We start from the raw sequence: 21,191 nt of genomic DNA on the forward strand, positions 1-21,191 counted from the left end.
GACAGCAGAAGTAATTAACCCAAGACGAAGAAAAAGCAGAAGGAAATCTGCCTACTAAGCAATTTAGATACATGTATGAAAGGCAAGTCCATGAAGGGCTGTTTAACACAAAGGTATGAATATAACCACTTGCTCAGAAAATCCCCGGACAGTGGTTTGCCAGCAACTGGAAAGATTTAATGGCAGCCACCAGTGTGGCCTCAGCCCACAGATTCAGTAAGCAGCTGCCCTGGCCGGTGTTGAGGACACGCTGTTGAGCCTGGCCGTACGGTCTGCAATGGGACGTGATGCGGACGTGGTAGATTTTCAGTTGAACCATGCTCCAGATACATGCTCTGGTGCTTATCTATTGTTGTTGACTTCTTTAACTGAATAAAAGAAAGCAGTAGTGTTCCGGTACTGAGGGGAAATGTGATAAAATGTGTAGAAACCAGAGTATGACATAATCGTGTATGTTCAGCCTGAGTCCCTTGATTTTATTTTGTGGTCTAGACCAGAGCTTTCTGATTCCTTTTCCAGAAAATTAGGATAATTGATGTTTGTATCTCATACTGCTAGGTAAAAGCAGTACACTAAACTTTCTTCTGGTGGTCATCCTGTGTTTATCAGTTGTCACTGCCTTTTCTGTCTTAAACTTGAGTTATGCTCTGTCTCACTGTGGAGGGCCTTCTGAATTCATCATCTGACATTAGTTTGGCTATCAAATAGTAGAAAGGAATAAACTGAGATATATAGGTCTGTGTGCTTTTTTTGCTGTTTTTTGTCATGCAGGCTTGAAACGGGACCACAAAACTGGCAAGTTGACATCACTTTAGTCAGTGCTCTGTTTTTATTTGAGAACAGTATATACATAGGGTATTATTCTTTAGGCAAGTACCTGTGATCCCTTTGGTTGGCCTTGTTTTAGCGTTGTTCTTGATACCATCTCCTCACTGCAGTGGGAGAATTACAGGTTTCCTCCTCCTCTGCAGGTATAGGAAACAGAAATTTGGCAAATTCCTCTTAACCTTGACCCACTGTTTTTAAAACTTACAAAAATGAGACGTGTAGGGCTTTGTTAGTTTAGAACGTGTTGTTAGCTAATAATGGCAAAGGTACTGCACAATGCACACAAGCCGTGGGCTGGATGTTTACAAAACACATAATAGGTGTTGTATTTTTGGATGTACTGATTCATTTTATATAGACTGTATAGCACCAAAACCACCCACTCAGAAATAATGTGCAATAGAAAAAAATGGCATTCAGATGTTAAGGGTTGCCGGAAACTCTTGCATCCAAGGACAATAAAACTGGCTCATTCTGTTTATAAATCATATTGTTGTCTCAGGTATTCCAGCTCAGGTAGTAGAAAGGACAGACCCCACCAAAAGGATTATATGAGTTACTACCTGTAGGTACAGTAACATGACTACAGTAGCATCAAATTTTACTGGAGTTATGTTTGACAAGAGTCTCTCTTTTAATTTCTAACTTGGGACCACCATGGTTTAATTCATTCTGTAAATTACTCTCACATTTTTAACATCCCCAGGTGCGGACAGTCTGCAAAATAAAATGTCCCCTATCTCAGAATGGCATATTTGCTTTGTTGCTATAGAGTGTATCTGCGTTCATATGCCGTGCCAGATCTTTCACCATTTCCCCATGAGTAGAATTGTAGAAGGAAGATGTGCTTCCATGGGAGCATTTTTATGCAAGAACAGCATGGATTATTCAGAAATATCAGCCAGTCTCCTTTCCCATAGGCTCCCTGGTCAGAATTTAGGGCCACCAGACACACCTTGAACAAGTTAGTGTGACAACAGACAGCTCCGAAGTGACTGCTCTATCAGATGAAGAACCTGAAGAGTTTTAGGGACTTTAACTTTGGTCACATCTGAACGCTATTTTAGAGGGAGGAGCGGAAAGAAAAAGAAGTCTGTCTATAGGGATGTGAGCATGGGTGGTGAGTGTGTGCTTTCACCCTGGACTCTCTGGGGTTTTTTGTTTTGTTTTTGTGGGTTTTTTTTAGGGGGGGTGGGGTGGGCAGTGGAAGGTGGGCACTCATTTTCCACCCTGCAGCTTCCATGTGTCTAGACAGTGGAATGTAAAGACCCTTCAGAGGCTAGTTTTCCTTCAACGCTATTGTTCCACCATTGCAGCAGGTAACGAGTGACTCCTGTCGTCATATTTGTGGTCCTTAAGATTACTTGGAGCCTAGTAAAAGTCCACCTTGTTAGCACTTGGATACAATGTTATGTACCTTTTGCAGTGGTTTGTTAAAATACATGTGAAATGGAGGAAGAAGAAAAGCAGAGACACCAAAGAAAGAGGTACGTAAAATTATTTAATAAAGCTGCATTGAAAGACGATACAAAACTAAAACATCAACTAGAAGCTGAACTTGCCTTCTGAACTGCACAGTCCTCCCTTCCCGAGTTTCCCAAGTAGCCACCCTGTTTCACCATTGAGCTTCCTTGCCGGTGTTCCAGGGTATGCACAGCACCGGGTAGCATTATTACTCCACTCTTCATTGCGTATAAGTTACAGCAGATTTTCTACTCTGCCTAGTCACTAGAGGGTCACATCTTCGAATGGTCCAACAAACGTGCCTAACTGCACCAGCAGTGCTTTAAAAGGGAGCATAACCCAAAGGCACAGCTGGGCACTGAAATTTCTGTTACAAGAATGGTATGATGATGATCTCTGGGCTAAACTTACTAGCATTTGTTGTGTTATTCTCCTTCTGCCCGTTTTTGTTCTGTTACTGATCTGCTCAGAAACATCATAGTGACAAGTTCTGCTAAGAAGCCAGACCCTTAAAAAACAGATTTGCATGGGGTAATTTTCTTCTCCAATAATCAGAGATTACCTTGCCCACTCCACTTGTGGCTTCAGCTTGCTTTTTTTATCCGAATTCTTTCTGGTGTCAGCTCAACTAAATTGACAATTATTCTAGAGACGGTGAGGCTAATTGTCCTAATTAATACAAGTGGGCCCAGATGGGGATAGTTAGAGCTTGAGACCAGTCAGGTGGTATGTGCAAAAAGCCCTCCGACGTCTGAGAACCAGTATGATACTGGAGAAGCTGCTGGTGTCTAAGATTGTAATGCTCTTGTGGTAAGTTTTGAGTCTTTGATTTCTGCATGGATTGTTGTGTAATGTATGTTTGATGTGTTGATTTTCATGTATTAGAGGTGGTACGTGTGGGAGGCAGGTGGCAGTAAAGAAAAAACTCCCCTACAGAGAAAAAGCATTGTCAGGTTACTCCAGCCTTGTAGCTTTTGTTGATCCTGGGGTAGTCAGTAGTGTGTTTCTTACTGTGTCAGGATGTACTAGATTCACCTAGCAGCTGGAGATGTATGGATTAGCCGTCAAGTGAAGAATTACTTACAAGGGAGAGTGCAGGGTTGTGTTGTGTTTCTGCTATGCTGTAGCTCTACAATGAAAGCTGTGATAATACTAACAAGGTGCACGAAGGGAAATTTTTGTAAATGGGAATTTTTCGTAGAAATGGTTAAAGCGAAGTTGGAAATCTTTGAAGGTATAGTTTTTGTGTAGGGGATGGCAGAATGTTATGCTCTTCTAACAAGCGTCTATCATTTCATCACTGTTTATTCTGCTCCTTGATCATCCTTCTCCATTTCTGAGCTACCTTTATGTTGGTAGCTGTCACCGAAGACTTCCACTTGCTCCCTTGCATCTGACAAAGATTCTAAACAGGGCAGACTCTGGTTGTTGACTTTGAGAGTAGATTTTAGCCCAATTTACATAGATAAGATTTGGCGTGCTATCCTATCCCAAGTGTCTGTTCAGTGAAAAACATGCCGTTCTCTGTGCCTCCTATCATTTCGTTTGCCAGCAACCTGGCAAGCAAAACTCTTTTCAAGTCCTGACCTGGCTGATGGCTATTTGATGTCATAGAAAAGGAGGAAATAAATAGCAGTTACAGTAGTCCAAAAAACATTAATTGGGTAAGGATTTAGACTAACATCCTGCAGTTCACTAGCACCTTCGAGAATCCCATTGAACTGTACTTCTGACCACCACACTTTTTCTGTACCTGTGGGGTAAAGGCTACTTTTTTTTTTTTTTTTTTTTTTGTCTGTAGGGAAAAGGACTTTCCAAAGCCCGGCAATAACACTGTTAAAAGATATGGGAATAGGTCAGCCAGTGCCCGCTGGGGTCCTGTAGCCACGAGACAATCTAGCTTTCCCTTCGTGGCAATCTGGCTGCAGTATTGTTGTATGCAACGCATGCTGATGCTAAACGCAGTATGAATTGTATACATCTTGCACATCAGTTTCACTGTCTTAAAAAATGAAGAGGGTTTTTTTTTTTCTTTTTCCCCTTCCTTTGAAGTTTTAAAGCAGAACTTGCTGGTGACCCACTTTTGCTAACAGTTCTCTTAACTAACCCCTGTACTCGCTTATACTTTTTTTTTTTTTCCCTCTTCCACCCACTGTCTGTCTAGCCTGGTTTAAAATTTTTATATATGTACTTTTAAAAAATTGATTAGTTGGAGAGCTGCCCGTTCTTCTGCGCTGTATAATAAGGATTTAAAAACTGCACACTGAATTCTGTATAGTGTAATTAAAACTGACCCAGATTTGGACCTGAGAACACCAGGACTTAGCCAAACTTGCCATGAGCTGAGTTCTGACGGCAGATGGGAGCTAATGAGGACACACTACACTCCAGAATTTCCCAGCTGCTTGGCCCCTTTTTGTACAAACAAGGTTTAGAGCGAAGTCCCAATCCCAAGAGCATGTTCAAGCAAATGTACTGCACCCAGTGTTTTGGGAAACAAGGCAGTGCTGTCAGGCTGCTTCAGGAAATTTTTGAGGAGTTATTTCCAAAGGGTTTTTACTGTGTATCCTGGTGTTATGCATATGCTGCCTTCCAGCTTCCATCTTATCTGAGGCTGAGCATGATCGCGTGCTTTGGACCCTACATGAATATTCTCCCCCAGTTTCAGTTGGGGGACTTCCACCTTAATTTAATGGGGTGTTAAAATCCCAAAGTACTAGGTCTTCCTTCGACCTGTGGTTCCCTTCAGTGGATTCAGTGTCCTGGGACTATTCAGGCAGATGTAATTGAATCAGTCTGAAGCAGCTGTAGCTGGCATGTGGTCTCTCAGATTGCTAGCACCTGCTTGGTTGGGGTTTTTTTGTTGTTTGTAACTCACTAGAGTGAAAATAGTGCCAAAACCAGCATTGGTCTTGGAGCTGATAAAGCACTCCAGATCCTATATCCCTTTCCCCTCCTAGCCTAGCCACCTCATTACTGGTGCCTGCAATAACGTTGTTGGTAGTGAGCAGAAGCAGGTTTATGCTTCTCCTCCAACTGCCTCCCTCCTCTTCAAGTCAGTGCACTGCCAATACTGACACTCTTCTTCATCAGCAGTAAGACTTAATCGTGCTCAGGTGTGCAGAGCGTCTGTGCCCTCCTTAGAAAATTGGGCAGCCCACAGTTTGCTGTATCTGATGCATGCACCAAATTTATCTACTGCTCTAACAGTCCAACTGCTGGCACGGCAAAGTTACTGTTCGTGTCTACAAAAGTCCTGAGATGTCTGTTCAGGACTTTAGCTCCCTTCCTCTGGTGTAGCGTACGTAGATTTTTGGTTACTGTGCTCCTACTACAGCCTAAGTTTTAATAGGGTAAGATTTCAGAAGGGACTGTGCGTCACTTGGTTGCCTCCCTGTATCGTGTGATTTATCGTGATCAAAGTACAAATTAAACACAACGGTGCACTTGACCAAATACAGTAACAACACACAGTGGTGTGGTTTTCAATGTGGTATTACAATGTGGCATATTGAAACATTAATTTTTTTAATATATCCCTCCACTGACTTTCCCTTACCTAGTGCATAAAGTTTATGTGCCTTCTTTTTTGTCCCTCCCTGCTCCAGAGACAAAGGCTGGATTTTTAATTCCAGCTGTTTCCATCTTCAGTGTCATCCCACACCTCACTTCTTGCTCTTTTCTTTTGCAACTCTGGTTTCCGTTTCATGAACTGTAGTTTTCAGCTTTGTCTCAAAAGATGCCATTCTGCTGTGGCATCCCGATAGTGCGGAAGAGTGTGTTTCCTGACACAAGAGTAATTATTATCTTTTTTTTTTTTTCCTTTCTTTTTTCTGCCCCAGCCCCCCCGCCCTTGCTTTGGCTTTAAGAAGTTGTAGGCTTCTGTATTGCAGAAATTCCTGTACTAGCCTATTCCAGTGCCTCTCCTCTTTTTTTTTTTTCTTTTTTTCTCTTTTTTTTCCCCTCTTTCTTTTTTTACCTCTTTCCCCTCATTTGTTGGGTGTTACCACATATTCCTAGGGCCAAGAGGGCCTTGTCCTCGTCTGATGTACAGGGACTTACTTGCCTCCTGCAAAAGCTTTAAAAACTGCTGTTGTAGGCAATTAAGTCAGTTCCACAGAGTGTTCCAGGTGATTCTGAAGCTGTTTCTTTTTCTCCTTTTAACCTATATCTCTTATTTATATTGCATATAAAAAGATTATGTGACTTGCCTGTAGATATTTGTGATGTAGGCAGATTCTCTCCTCCTGTGGAATATTCCATCGCTTCTCCAGCCACTGTGCCAGCCCGCAGCTCTCTGTGTTTTGTTAAGCTCAGGCATTTGAAGGGTGTTGTTGAAGACAACTCCTCTAGGGTCCAAAATACAATTCAGTGGAAGTGCAATGACAGTTGAGACTTGTAGAATGAATTGTGTGCAGCATAGAGCAGATGCTTCCTTTCTTTTTTTCTTTATTTGTTTTTACAGTACAGAAGACTACTGTTTTTAAGTTTTAGTGTGCTTAGATACGAGTAATACAAGGTAGTTTATCAGGGTGTCTGCAAAAATGATGCAGCTAAACACTTTTATAGTGGTCTAATGGAAATAGAAAGAAAAAAACCCCTGGAATTCCAATCAAGCCAGAATTGTTTTTACTAATCCAGTAAGGTGATGTCACCACTTGATTCTTCTCTTGTCCTGTTGTGATTTGTAGTGTTTTGTTTGTTTGTGAGCTTGTTTTGTTTTCTTTCCACCCATGCTCCTGCTTTCCTACTCCTCTCTGGTTAGCCTCTCAAAACATCTACCAATAAAAAAATCCATTTGTAATGATAGCGTTTGCAGCTCTTTGTAGTCTGGAAGTGCTGCAGCTACAGATATCATCTACTGAATAAAATGTCAGCCACCAATTCTGAGAGGGGAAGTTACTAAGGTTTAAATTAAGAAAAGGCTAAGGACTGTGGCTGTCAATTTTTAGGGATATTGTTGTAAAGCGTTTTCACTATAAGCAGCAACACTTACTGTCAATTACATAATGGAGAAAAAATACGGAATGTTTACCTTTTTCAGATGTTTTGGGTACCCAGCATCCTTGTTGAGATCTGTGGGAATATGGAAGGGAAACTGTTCTTGAGACCACAGTGAATACAGCACCCGTGGATATCTAAAGAGCAGTAGCAAATCGGAAGGTGGTGTTTGTATGCAAAAATACTTGTTAGTAGTGGTGGTGGGGAACAAACAAAGAATAAGTACGCAAGTGTCTGTCTCTGGATTTCTTGATGCCATTTGTAGCCGGCCAGAACAAGAAAGCATCTGCCACTTTTATGCTTGTCTTGAAAATAAATATAATTTTAGGTCAGCAGCAACTGCCAGCTGACATCTTTTATTCTTAGAATACTTTTTTTTCTTGTACTAAAGTTTACTTTAGAAATGTAGGCGCTAAGTAATTGTGAATTCTACACTAAGTACAAGAGGTAGTAGAAAACCAACGAGATTTATGTTATTAGGAAGTCTGTGTGGCATTAAGTGAAGAGAAAAATATATAGATGTTCATTTCAGTCTGCTAACATCCTGACTACAGGACTTGTGAATTAAGTAGTGTTTATAGTGCTGAACCATCCTTTTTATACATTTAATTGTAAGGTATCAGTTTAGCAACTCTAGATCTTTTACATGGATACAGTTAACTGATGAAATTTATGTGAAGTTGTAAAGAGACTGCGTCGGTGAGACGCACCATTGCCATGCAGATGTGTTTGTCTCACCATTGCTATGGCAGGAAAGTCATGCCATCACCACAGTGAGTGATTTATACATTGTTAAGGCAGGAAGATAACACGCTGCCACTGCAGAGATTTATCTATACATTGTTAAGGGAGGAAACCGACTGACGCCATGGAGCAACAGGGAGGCTGATCCTGCAAAACTTAACCAAACCCCCTGTGCGTGTGCCCAGACCTGGGGTTGGGGGGATCAAGGTGCCTGGAGACCTCTGAGGACCACCTGATGATGTTGGCCATGCACACCACCGCCGGGTGGGAGGTGTGGTTAAGCAGAACAGCTTGTAACAACTCTAGAAAAGAACGGGACCAACCAACATCAGATGGAACGTTCCCCCACCAGACTTGGAAACGAATCGGACTGCAGGATGTTGCAGCTCCAGGTGGTAGCTATTGCTGTGAACCCTTTCCTTCTGTCCTTATTTCTTTCCTTCCTTTCTCTCTTTATCTCTCACCCTCTCTCCCTTTGCATTTGCAGATTTCTTGTTGGGCAAATAAAGTTCCTTGGCTCTTGACTCCATTTCGAGTCTTAATTCTGTTCCCGAGAATACATGTCTCGGACCGGCATGCGACAGAAGCGTGATAGCTTTTTGTGCATGTGGAGTAGAGCAATTTCAAAACTAAGATACATTAGTGACTAGCACAGGAGGGTGACAGAAAGGACAACAAAGGAAGTTAATAAATTGATAATGAAGTGGGATTATAGAGGATTGAGCATGGATATTAGAACCGTTTCAGACATACTTTTTAATCACTGCCACTCTTCTCTGATTCTGCCTAGTGGCACCACCCTGAAATGCATTGTTGGGTGGTTGGGGAAAGACCACTTGACTTGTCACTTATTGGCAAGCATGTCCACATCCTTGACGGAGGTCAAGGGGTTAAATGAATGCTAGAGATGAGATTCTTCTGTTTGCCATGCAATTGGTGTCTCTGGAAGAGCCTTTAAATAAATTGGCAAATATTTGGAAAACTTGCTGTACTGTGTCTGATCTATGAACAGAGCTTTTATTTTCTGGGCTTTTCATTCCATCACTGAATTCATAAACATAAAAAATCAAGAAATCAGTGACCGATTTAACACTGAAGTGAGTATAAGAGATACCGTATTGTGCTTATAACTAACAAATAAAACTCTGTAAGGGAATTAAACTAATACACAGTTCAGAGGAGGAGATGCTAAGAAAAAGGGAATTGGCTCTTAATCTCAGAGTGTTTTCAAGAAGAAGTCCCAGCCCAGTTCTTTATGTCAGCCAGGCTGTTTCTTGAAAGAAGTGTGAGTTCTCTCCTGTGGTGCACGTAACTCCTGTCTGCTTCCCAAAGCTCCAGTTTTTACTTCTCCCAAAATTCTGTGCTCAACAACTGGACAGAAGGCCACGCTGAATTAAATTTTATTGTTCTGGTGTTCTCTATCCATTTGCAATGCACATAATCAGGAATCCAGATATATCCCAATAAACCTGTTTAACCTAATGAGAGCAAATGGCAATGGGTGTTCCTTACTCGGGACAGCAGTGCCAACGTTTCTGTTTAATTGGGACATACTTGGCTGGTTCCAGTGCTTCAAGTGGTTTTTAAACAGGTGTTTAATGGGTGTGGAATTCTGAACTCTGCCCTTTGGATACAGAAGTTGCCAAATAAAGATTAACAGAAATAAAAGGATCTAATGCAGAATAATAATTTTTATCTTCGTATATTTATTCAGCATAATTTTTACTTTAAGTTGCAGGCGGGTGGGGAGGTGTTTCTACTTATAATTGAGAAAGTCCATTAAATAGAACAACAGGATGTCTAACAGGGTGTCCTAATTAAAATTATCCTGTAATTTGAACAAAACATTCATTTGTATGTAGCTAAGGTTGACCTAAACCCCATCTAAATCAGGGAAAAAACTACTATACGGATTTTTTTCTGCTGAAAATGAAACTTAGCATTCTGCCAACAAACAGCATGATTCTGTTATCGTACAGTATTCAAGAGTAAGGATTTTCTTTCCAGTGTATAAAAAAATAATGTTTGGAGAAAATTTAAAATAGATCTCTCTCCTACCTCCGCCCTTTGATAGTATTCATTCATGGTTGCATTTTTGTGGTATTTTGAAAGCAGAGACGATTTCGTTCTGTGCATACTGTAAGCCCATCTGAAGCTTTTGGTTGTGCCTGGTGGACTGGTGAACTAATAAGCAACTGAGATAGCAGCTGCTTAGCAGGACTGATTGGCTCGGGCTTGACTTTGCTATCTGCAACTACACAGTTTCTGACTGGCTTGGAGTGCAAGCCGGGTAATTTTGTTATCTCGGGAAGTGTGGGACTGCATGCATAATCTAGGCTGGATATACAACTGCATAGATTTTACTTCGGTATGTCAAACTGACCTACTCGTGCTCTGGCTGTCATGGTTTAAAACGCTGCTGAGGCAAATTGTATTTAATATAATTTATCGAATCAAAGTGAATGCTTGAAAGAATTTACTAGCTTCAGAAATATTGTTTGTATTTAAAAGGGAATTCTCAGCATCTTAACTAGACAGAACTGCACAAGCTGCAGCTGGTAGGTGTTGCTTCCCAGACACAAGGTGGTGAAATTTTATTTGTTTCTGCCCGCTTTCTGGGCAGGTTGGAAGGGGGAGGATTTTCAAAAACACTCGAAGCTGGCCTGAATGTGCTGCTGGTGGATTGAACTTGGACTTTTTCACCATGATTTGAGTGGAGAGAGAATCAACGCTCTTGTTTCTTTGTATAATTCCACCCATAATGTCTAATACAAAATGTAATTAGACAGCTATGTACAAAAAGTGGAACTTCATAAATGCCAAAATTTAATTAGGTGAAAGGACAGTTACTTTTCACTGAAATGTTCTGCATACGCCAACCTCCAATCTCTGCTTCGGTGTAGTATATAGCAACAAAGGAAAAGAAAGGGAAAAATCCAATGAACAATTTGCTTAACCTACTTTTAGCTCCAAGAACAATTGTTAAAGTGAAGATAAAACTTGAGGCTGGTGTTGTGGTAATACACTTCTAAATCAATCAGGAGCACTTGGATAGAAAGTATTTAAAATATTGGCATGATTTAAAATTCTTAGATTCTCCTTATTGTTTTAAAGACTATCAAAACTGACGTAGGCACCTGTTGTAACCTGGAAAGAATAAAATTAATTTAATCAAACAATTGTGATGGTGAGCCAATGATACTGTCATCATTAGAGATTAATAACAGGTATTTGCCAGAGTATTTTCTGTGTGTAGGTACATACGTATGCATGTTTTCCAGTGGAACAGTTGTTCATAGAGGTAAATATTCAGTGACACCACAGCAACAGTATATGCATGGGTGGGTTTTCCTGATAAGGGCTATATCTTAAAGGCAGCTGAGGAAAAGGGGAGTCTCCTGTTGAGGAAACAAGCCTGTTGCATAGGGGTCACATACCAGAATGTGATTTGTAACAACCTGTGCAGCTGCCCATGGTTGATGGAATAACTGTAGCCATCTTTAGGGTGTATAGAAGACATGAATGAAAACAAGTAGTTGTGCAGATGCCATTGCTTCAGGATCACGTATGCTGGTATGTAATGCAGCGTATGAAAGCATTATTTCATTATTGTTGAAAGAAACAATTCCTATGTCTGATCTAGTATTCTGCCCTTGAGGTCTGGATATAACTCGGTTATAAAAAAACCATTCTTTACCTCGGTACTGAAAGGGGGGTATTGGTTGTTGAGCTGATGAAGATCAGGTGTCCACTCTGACTCTTTTAGTTCTTTCAGTTACTGTAATTTCCAAAGGTGATGAATCATCTGTGGATGCTAACTGGCTAGTGAAGCTTGTCCTCAGTGACTCCTTCTCCTGAAGATATTGTAGATTATGGTGTTGGATGATCCCTTACTGCCAAAGGATCTTTCTCGTAGTGTTGGAAATGTTCCAATTTTTGTCACCCCTAGAGCAGGCAAGCTAAAGGAAGAGATTTGGACTGAAGTGTCTTCTGTATTCAGCTGAAATCCGGATTTCACACCACAACCTCCTGCATAACTCTTTGGGCAGAGTGACTTCAGAAATGCTGAAGAAAGGTTAGAAAGCGTAGTTGCTGATGGTTAGAAGGCTTAGTTTTTAAGTCAGGACAGAATTGACACTTGTGATCCAGGAAAGTAGCAAAAAAGGTGCTTTGTACTGTAACGGTAGGTATGTGAAAGGAAACTCACACTTTTTATTTCCAGATGTATTTTCTGAAGTCCTTGAAAGATTTTTTCCAGGAGCTTCTGGATGTTCTGTTAACAGTGGTTCTTAATCATGCGCTTTATCGTTTGCCTTTGGCAAGAAAGCTCAATTCTTTCTTTCTGAATGTGGGACCTTGCCTTATTGCCTCAGGGAAGCATTACTGTAATGCATGTCACTTGAGGCTAATTCAACCTGCCACTTGGAAATTGCCCCTGGTGCAGGTCGTAGCAGTGCACCATTATCTCAAGCTACTTTTCATCAGGAGCAGACTGCATGTGTTCTGTATGATCTGTGTGGCCTGCCAGTTTATTTTAGGTTAGCGTGTGAGGTGTGTGGGGGGGCTTTTTTACCTATAAAGCCATGATCGTTTTGGCTTTCAGCTGTGTGGTAAGAGCCTTTCTTCCATGTTATACCAAAGCAGCCCTAGACATCTCAAGGTGCAGGTCCACAGCAGCTTAAACTGAGCGATGGTGATGCCGCTGTGTTGCTGTTCCTCCGCTTGTACAGTTCTGCTGCCTCCTTTGCTCTAACCCTCAAGTTTCATGCCTGGATGTTGAGTGGCAGCTGGGGGTTCATGTGGCTGCAAACACATGGACGTGAATCTCCATTCAGCTGAAAGCTCCCTGAACCAGGCGTTTATCCAGTCCTTACTCAAGGATGGACTTGGGGACATGTGGTGAGGAGAGAAAAGAGCTGAAGGAAGGGTGAGATTGTGGCAGCTGCAATTAAAATCAGCTTACATAGTAGTGCAGCTGCATTCCAAAGGCTCTGAAGATAACAACCCAGTGATTTCAGCAGGATATAGCTATGAGGATAGGGTACGATAGTTAAAGGAACTGTGGCTTTGGAATTTACTTTCTCCACTGTTTTCTAAAACCTGCACTACGATACGCATCAGTAACTCTGAAGATCACACCTAACCTTTCCATCCTTGAAAAGGGAGAGTGATATGAAGGTGTGATTAATTTCATTTATGAGGTTTGGTTGCTATATGTCATTAGAAGCAGATCAGGCAGGGAAAAAAAAAAAAACATTTTTGTAAGCAGTAGGGAATTTTCCCCTTTGAAAAAGAGCTAAAACTTCATTAACATTTCAGCCAGCTTTAAATTAAAATTTGTGTCTGAAAATAATGTTTAATGTCCTTTCAGTGCCAGTGAGACACGTCAGGGCAGTATCAGCACAAGTTTCTTCTATGTACAGCTTGTCATGTGGATCCTGTATCTCCAGTCATGGTGTTACCTTGCCACACATGCTGGTGTGAGAATGCCCATCAAATTAACGCTTGGCCTTCTGCTGATCATGTGAAGCCACTGGACTGTGCATCACGTGGCCGGTTGGGGCAAACGGAATGGAGCAGGTGACTGCCCGCTTTGTATGCGAGCTAACGTGGCCCGATGCTTCTTACCACGAGTAGTCCCATTCCGTTAGGTTGCAGTAGGTATGCTTACACCAGGAAAGGTTTCACTTGCTACGTTTCTGTAGGACAGGCCTTTGTAACGTGCCACCGGAGCAGCTGGGTCTGCCTAGCCCCGTCCCTGCAGCACTGAATGCTGGTGCTTTGCTGCTTCTGCCCCGCTGGGCGCAGTCGGCACTGGGAAGGGCAGCGCTGGGAAGCGGAGCAAGCAGCTCCACCATGCAGGCAGCAGCCATGGCAGACCCAGGTGTTTTGCTGGGTTTTGCACCTTTGAAGGGGACAAGAGGATGTCCCTGAAATCACGCTTTCTTTTCTCTCTGCAACATTTTTATGTCAAGTCCACAAGTACTCGATTTTTAGCCGTCTTCTGTGGTTGGTGCTCCTACTGCCTGCGGAGGAAAACGCTTTGCGCTTGTGTCGTGCGTGCGGTAGGGCCTGTGATGGAGTTCCTGCCAACTGTTTCTAAAGGTTTTTGCTTCATGCCAGATCTTGAAGATCCCTTTCTCCTCTTCTTTTAGGGAACTAGAGGGCTTGACACATCCTTTACATCCTGCATTTACTCTGACCACAGTCCCTCCCTGCTATCGCCAGCGGAGCTCAGCCCAGCTTCCCTTCCTGTCGATGCCCAGTCAGCTACGTGGTAAGTTCTCATTATCTCTGGACTCGTTGCCACAAGGTGGAATTCTGGCAAACTCTCTCTAAAATCCATTAGCCCTGGGCATGGGGGGCAGAGTACTTCATGCCCGTCAGAGGTGGTTCAGTTGTGTTCCAGGCTGATTGCAAAAGAAGGAAGATGGTCTTGAATTAGCATTGGAGCTGAACTTCAGCATAGATTGTTATAGGAATAAAATATGAAGTAAAATATGTGACAGAATTAAATCCATCAGTTCTAATAAAGGAAACAGAAGAAAGCAAAGAAATATTGGACCCTTAAATCCCATTAACCAGGCCAGAGAGAGAATGTGTTAAAAGGGAGCTGCACTGTATCTTTTTTCATTGTTTGATGAAATAATCTTTTTCACCCTTTAAGTGGTGTGTTTAAAAATCCTGGTATTTCTGAAACAAAGAGAATACACAGCCACCGAGCTAGCTGGTTTTTATACCTTCCTTTTCTGAGTATTGTCCTTCAGTACAATACAGAGCCATTTCTTTGTTCTCACAAGCTAGCAGTTAAATTGTATGTAAATGTACGCAAATTAGATGCTGTCTAATAAAGAGAGTCATTAGATGGAAGAAATATTTAGTTTGGGGGGGGGAAGAAAGAAAAGAAAGCAGGTGTATTTTGCAATAGAAAAATGTAAGATTGCAGAAGCCCCTCAAACTTTTTGTGAGGGCTTTTTATAAAGCCATTAAAATATTTTCTAAAAGGCTTGCGCTACTCTTGGTCCTTTTTTCTGTACTTTTATGTATATGTATGTACACTTATGTGATCTTTTCTTAAAACTCACGCTGGTTGTGCTATATACACATACTTGAACAGACGTGTAAATATTGTATTCGTAAATATTTGATTTCTTTAAATCATATAGCCATGAATTTACACACGTGTACCTTGTATTAGGGTGTGTTTTTTGCTTCCTGAGTATATACAGGTGGAATCTACGTGGTAAATTTTATTTTCATGGATTGATTTATTCATCATACACTCTGACGGGATACCTTCTCACTAAATCATCTTCCTCCCATTTTATCAACCTCCTCCTCAACAATTGTAAAGCTTTTCGAGCTCCCCCCCCCCCCCAGTCTAATTTTATTTATTCACAGAATCTCAGTGCCAGGTATGTTTCTGTTCTTTCACTTGCATTTTCTACCAGGTAATCCCTTTTGAGGTATGGACCTGATTTAAGCCTGAAGCAGCAGTGACCTTTCTAAACACGATTAAGTCACAGCTTTTCTGTCAGGTGTCAGGGTGCTAAGATGCTAGGAATGGGAAGCTTTGTGTCATCCAAAGCTGGAGATACCACACCTGTGGATGGAGCACACTGCATCCATCTAGGCTCTGAAAGATTTAAAATTGATGAACCTTGTGTTCTTGCCACTTCTAAGGAGGTAAAATTTAAAACTTTAATCTCTCTGCTTCAGAATCTATAGTCCTGCTATTTCAGCTCTTCTGTTTGGGTGGATTAGTATACGTAGATGACATGGCTCAATTATTTGGAAGTCATCATATTTTGTTTCTGATGGTCAGTGTTATCATAGCTCAGACAGGTGAGCCGATAGCTATACATCGACTGGCATATTTTTTTCCGTTGCAGTTTTGCAAGTCTGGAAGTCTAAAGATGTATATGTATATGTGTATAAAAAATATGTATATAAAAATAATGTTGTTTAAATATTTACATATAAAGCCAAGGGATTGGCTTCCTTCCCAGAATTACTGGAACTACCTTCCCCAGGAACATTTGGACTTGAAAAATCTCTACAACAACGCTTTTCTTCTGAAACTAAGCAACTTGTGAAATGAGTGACTAGCTCTGCACCCTTCACTGTTCGTATGAGTTCTTTAGCTTGGGGTGATGGAGAGGCCCCTGTGCATGGGTAATACGTTTCCAGTTAATTATGGTAAGATTCTCTTTTATTGCTCTTTCCCCCTGCCGTTTCTCATTGGCTTACTTTATGAGAGGAACTCTAGCACAGTGGGAATATTTGTCACTGTTGTAGGACAGGTCCGTGCCATGCGCTGCGCCCGGGCTGCGCGCAGTCCGACGGCAGCGATTCCTGCCTGGGTGGCTGCAGGGCAGGCGAGCTGATCGCTTGGAACAAAGTGACTCCCCAGTTGCCCGGTGGCCCAGCCACGCTGGCTGAGCAGTCAGCAGGGAAGCCGTAATGTGTGTCTGCTACCCGGTAGGCAGGGTGGTTGTAAGGACGTGGTGGAGGGTTGGCAGTGAGTATTTCAGGTGCTGTTGAAGGTATAATAGATGATGTAAGGTGAAGATTGCTCTGGGGGGAGTGCAAGGAAAATCTAACCTATAATATAAGGATGCTAGAGAGAGATGAGGTTAATGAAGTGAGGAGAAACAAAGGCTATAGTGGTGTGACTAGGAGGGATGAGGCCACATTAATAAACTGAAAACATCAGGTGTTTACCCACTCGCTTGGGACACTGCTCCTCTAGGGTGTCTGGCATTTAATGTCGACAAGAACTGAGTCGCTAGACATTTAACGCTGATGTTCCACACAGTTTGCAATCTAGCTAGGTTTAGCAACACAGGTTCTTCAGACCCTGGGAGGTGGTTGTTAATCCTGAAGCCCTAACTGGGAGACTTACACTGGAGATGGGGCAGGCTAGCGGTCAAAGTTCCTTTTTCTCTCACATTCTTGAACAGGATGCAAAACACATATACAGAGAAGAATGATGCTCAAATGGGGGGAAGAGTAGTGCAGGCTTAGGGGTAGGAATGCGATTAATTCCGTGTTCCTCTCCAGACTTCCTGTGGTCTGGAGTAATGGTTCAGGGCAGGAGAGAATTTAGTGCCTACGTACTTTTGAGGGCATGCGTCTTACTACCTTGCCCATCTTGACAATAAAAATAACACAGGTTTCCTACTCTTGAAGTATGTTGCGAGGATATATGCATTAAAAGATGGGAGGGAGGCTTCTGTATCCTGTGATAATGAATCCAAAAGCAGTACTGCAGCCAGATGTGGGAATCGGACCAGTGGTCCATCTGGTCAGGCATCATCCTGTGAAATGTCTTCAGCTGCAGCAGAGGGAGGCACAAGAAATCCGAAGTTGTAATTCTGGAACAGCCAACGCTTTCACTAGTGATCTTGAAAGTAAATGAGAATTTTTAAACTTGTATTTCTCAGGAGCTTGTGCATCTTTAAAAAATAGTTTTAAGAAATAAATTATGCTGCACTAAACTAATCCTAGAGCTAACGAACAGGCATTGGGACTAGCAGCTTTTGCTATTACCTACTGCTTATTATTGTTATTATTATTATTTCTTTTTAATTATGCAAAGTGCTAATCAGTTTGATTATGCACAGTGCTAATCAGGTTAATTATGCAAAGTGCTAATCAGTTATTCTCTAAGCACACGAGGAGAGCAGAGGTGCTGGCAGTGAATGGTGGTTCTAGATGGGGGTAGTCACGGCAGTCATTCCTTATTAAAAGAGGAGTAGGTGAGATGACAGGGGGTTTTGCTTCCATTAAAAAGTAAATAAAACTGAAAAAAAAAAAAAAAGCAAGCCATGAGGGTGATAGTTTGATAGTTTTGGTGGGGTAATGTCTTCTTTCACAGCAAGGTAGACTTTTTTTCTAAGCCAGCTCATGCTGTTGGATAATTTCTGGAGGAGTTTGAGTGCACTGATTTGGGCAAATATATTGCAGAGGAGTCTTGTAATGGGTTGGGTACAAGCTGCCCCCACTTGATAAGTCAGAATGTTTAACTTGAAAATCACAAATTAAGGGAGTTTTCTCAATCTAATGTAGAGTCACCTTTTAAGCACTGGTAAGTAGGATACTGATACTGTAACACGAATGGCAGTTGATCATATGTTTGTGGGGTGGAAGGTACCGCATGAGCGTACGAAATATGTTTCTTTCAGTGTAGTGCCCTTAGAAGCTATAACAATGTAGGGTGCCTTATCAGTGGAACGTACGTTAGGCTGCATTTCTTCTTCCTCCTTAGTGCTAAATTAGAAACTAGAATTGTGTGTTCCCATGAAACAGGATCGGTTTTCACTAAGCTATGTTCTTCAGTGCTCAGTGTCTAATATCTAACCAGTATTCCTTATTTGATTATGTTTCACTGTTGGTGTGGGATACGTATGCATTACTTTTTTTTTCATTTAGTAATGGAGATGACATTCCCAGAGCAGAGAGCTACTCGCTCATAAAAGTCTTGGGTAAAGGATCTTCAGAGAGTTTTTGAAGTCATTAAAACAAACGACTGCTCCTGTATCAGGCCATCAGTACTAGAAGGTTACTGCACCAGCAATGCCAGGGAAATTTGCCCTGAAAGATTAATCATTGAAGGTGCTTACTTACGGGGAGCTGAGACAAATTCTCAATTGTATTTAAGGTAGGAAGTAAAGCAAAGCTTCAGTAACTTATAGCTTAAACCAGAGCCTGAAAGTTAATAGTATTGCCTGTGTGGCTTTGTGACTACTCCACAAGACACTGACGCTCAAAACAAGTTTACTCCAGATGTGTGGTCACAAATACCCATCTATGCTTACAAACTTATTCTGATGTTAGAAGCCTAGACGTACCAATGGTCCAGCATCGTCTAGTGCCTTAAACATGGAGGAGGGGAGCATGTGCTGCAAATATTCTAAGCAAGAGGGAGATACACCAGAGTCCTGAGACTGAATGCTTCCCTGTCTGGTCAGAATCCTCTGAAGCTGATGCACGGCTTCCCATGAACTGATGATGGTGAATCAGGTCACTGCTGCCTCTAGGTGCTGTTCTGGGAGAACTCGGTCTGTTTGCCTCAGACTTGAATTTGTCTTGAAGTAGCCTGTTCCACAACCAGGCTGCTTCCATAGGTGTTTACTTTCATTTATTGTCAGTAGCTCCAGTGCCTGTTTGTTCTTTCAGTGCAATCCACTCCTCCGTCATCAGCTCTTTGATGAGGCAAAATAGGAGAGTGTGTGTGATCTACCAAAACAGGGAAAACTCTGACTTCTTCATGTGATCCCTTGGCATCACACAGCCTTGCAGGAAGCAGGTGCTTGGTTAGATTGTTGTACCAACAGAAAAATGGCAGTCACTCATGTACTGGATGATTTCTCTGCCCTTTGGAAGCTGGGCATATTATATCAGAGGGGAGTAAGTTTGAAAGTTACTGTCATGCTCTAGGTATGTTCTTTGCGATCATCCCCATCTTTTCAAATGGAAGTGTAGTCCTGGGGAAAGAAACCCCCGAAGTTCTCCTGTTCCTGTGAGCATTTCCCCATAGTATTTAAAAGCTGTTGTAGAGTCAGAGGAGCCTTGAAAGGTTGATAGCATAAACCACACACAGCATTTGCCTGTTTAGAAATGTAAATCTACCTGAGGCAGAAGCATAACCTCTGTTGAATTTCACCATCTCAGATGGCTGGCCTTCTGATGAACTGGGGAGCTAGAAAGTTAGAAAACTCACATTCTGCTCCCATTTCTACTGCTTTCTGTGCAACCCTGCCAAATAGCACTACTTTGGTCTGCTTTAGTTTTTCTTGATGGTAAAGTGTGGACAGTGGTACGGACCTAGGACAGTGGGGGCAGTTTGCAAGGCAAATGTATTGTGTGCAAAGTGCTTTGATATCCCTGGGTTAAAGGAGTTGGAGAAGTGCAGTGTACTATGGGGAGTTCTCTGTGCTATTAAGAAGCATCAGCAAACTTTGTGATACTGTGTAAATTACTGCAAGAGAGCACCGAAGTCATTTGTGTATTCCTAAAAAGTGTAGTAAGTGGATGGAGAAAACTCGATTGCTTTGAGTTTAGGCTGATGGGTTAGCAACAAATGAGGAAACCCCGATAAAAAAAAAATCTGTGCCTCCTGCACTTTAAGAAGTAGGTCTCAAGTGAACAGAGAATTTATTTGCTTGTATGGCAGAAAGTTATTGCTTCAAAACTGCTTTTGCATCTTCTTGAGGACCTGGTCTTTGGAGGTGCAGGCTAATGCTACTCAGCTCTGTAGAAGCTGAGGCTGCTCCCTGGCATTCACACGACTGGGAGCCGGTGGGGAATTAATAACAAAAACGTTTTAAACGTTCAGCCTGACCTTTTAAAGTTAGTGACCTGCATTCAGGTTACAAATACACAGCAACTTTCTCTTGAGCAGCAAAGACTCTAAATGTTAAATCAGTAACTCGATCAGACTAGCAGCCCTTCTCCCCTCTGTTCGCTCGTGCCCAGCTGCCACGACTGGAGCTAAGGAACAAGAAAACTATCTAAACACATCCATATCTTACTGTGACACAAGTACTTGGAAGAAGCCCCACTGACATAAACTAACACAAAGTGACACTTTGTTTAAGAAGTTGTTTTGAATGTCTTCTCCCATTGATCTGCTGCGAGGGAGATAAATAAACACTGTGTGTGGTGCAGCCGGGCTGAGTATTTTTGCTCCTTTGAGTGTTTATACATTCTCTGACGGTTGTTTGTATTGCTGTTTGTTGACTGTAAATTCCAGACCTGTGTGTTTGTAATGTATACATTTACAGGAGTGGGGCAGTTTTGGGAGGATGGTCAGGGTAGTGCTTTTTATGAACACAACTAGATGAATAGTAGGTGGGTGGGGGTTCCCCTCCTCCCAGAGTAGTGAATTAGTCTTTGTGCTGCCGGGGAAGGAGAGGGCTGCGTTAAGCAAGCAGGACCTTCCGTACTCAGGTTAATGCAGGTAGGTGTGCGAGGAAAACCACGGAGGATTTCTCTGGTGGGAATCAAGTTAGTTTAGCTTGGCATCAAATTAAGCAGCAGGTCTGTTGGGCTCGTAGTTTGTCTGGTGATGATGAGGGTGATGCGTGTTTTCTCTGGGGAGGAAGTGACTGAAGTTACAGATGACAAAATTCCTGGTGGCAGAGAACCCA

General features: G+C 42.0%; 1 long non-coding RNA gene across 3 annotated transcripts in view; it reads left to right on the top strand.

Moving 5' to 3' along the window:
- The window catches only part of LOC121089211, a 175,889-nt gene that overhangs the window by 84,852 nt on the left and 69,846 nt on the right, over positions 1–21,191 (top strand). For all 3 annotated transcript variants that reach the window (XR_005828159.1, XR_005828156.1, XR_005828160.1), the window contains exon 3: positions 14,193–14,314. This is a non-coding gene — a long non-coding RNA (uncharacterized LOC121089211). The remainder of the gene's footprint in view (positions 1–14,192; positions 14,315–21,191) is intronic.

Source organism: Falco naumanni, chromosome 5, assembly GCF_017639655.2.
Source record: "Falco naumanni isolate bFalNau1 chromosome 5, bFalNau1.pat, whole genome shotgun sequence".
Taxonomy (NCBI): domain Eukaryota; kingdom Metazoa; phylum Chordata; class Aves; order Falconiformes; family Falconidae; genus Falco; species Falco naumanni.